Source organism: Pseudomyrmex gracilis, unplaced genomic scaffold, assembly GCF_002006095.1.
Source record: "Pseudomyrmex gracilis isolate BER0280 unplaced genomic scaffold, ASM200609v1 scaffold_991, whole genome shotgun sequence".
NCBI lineage: Eukaryota > Metazoa > Arthropoda > Insecta > Hymenoptera > Formicidae > Pseudomyrmex > Pseudomyrmex gracilis.
In genome coordinates this window covers 25,241-26,118 of record NW_018021575.1, presented here as the reverse complement: position 1 = coordinate 26,118, position 878 = coordinate 25,241, and positions in this window count along the sequence as shown.

The window sequence follows — 878 nt, the reverse complement described above, 5'->3', positions numbered from 1 at the left end:
ATCGAACGCCTCCATCAACTCGATATACCCGCCGGGTTCACCGGGCGGTGCCGACCGTCCGATGCACATAGGTGGACCTATGTGTGCTGCATGTGTGAAGTTGGTTACTGTTTTTCGCACGAGACCTTTGTTGACGGAGCCCGGGTAAACCGATGCTTGTGAGAGGATCTTTGAGTGAGGTACACCACCTTGCGTCGCTTTTCCATGTACACCCGGAACCGTGGATCCGTCGGGAGGACCGTAGCCGGGTAAACAATTCTACCGCGGGTAATCGGGATCAACCTCCACGAGGGTCGAATGATCGAAATCCGCCCCGTGAACTCTTCGTTACTAATAATTCGCGGGACCCGGTTAACGGCGCGTTCCACTGTACTTGTCGTGTGAAAATATGCGGCGCGTCTTTCCGTATCAGTCACGCGGGTAGTGTCAAGCACCGCGAGGTCAAAAGATTCGGTGCGCGCGTAGGGTCTTTGAAGGGCCCTCAGTTGGTGCTCCCTGCCTCCACGTCGGGTCCGCCGACTTTGTCGCGGAGACGGGGCCTCTGGCTGACGGGAAGCCTAGGAATAGATACGACGAATAAGCGTGCAATCTTTATTGCACCCTTCTCACTGTAGTACCCAGGATCAAGACGTGACGAGTGTGCACTCCTGTGCATCTCCCTCGCACTTGAGAATGACAAGAAATAACGAGTGTGCATTCGTGTGCATCTTCCTCGTCAACGGAACGACAGGAAGTGATTAATGTGCTCTCGTGTGCACCTTCCTCGTCAACGGAATAACAGGAAGTGACGTGTGTGCATTCGTGTGCACCGTTCTCGTACTTTGGAATGACAGGAAATGACAAATGTGCACTCGTGTGCACCTTCCTCGTCAACGGAA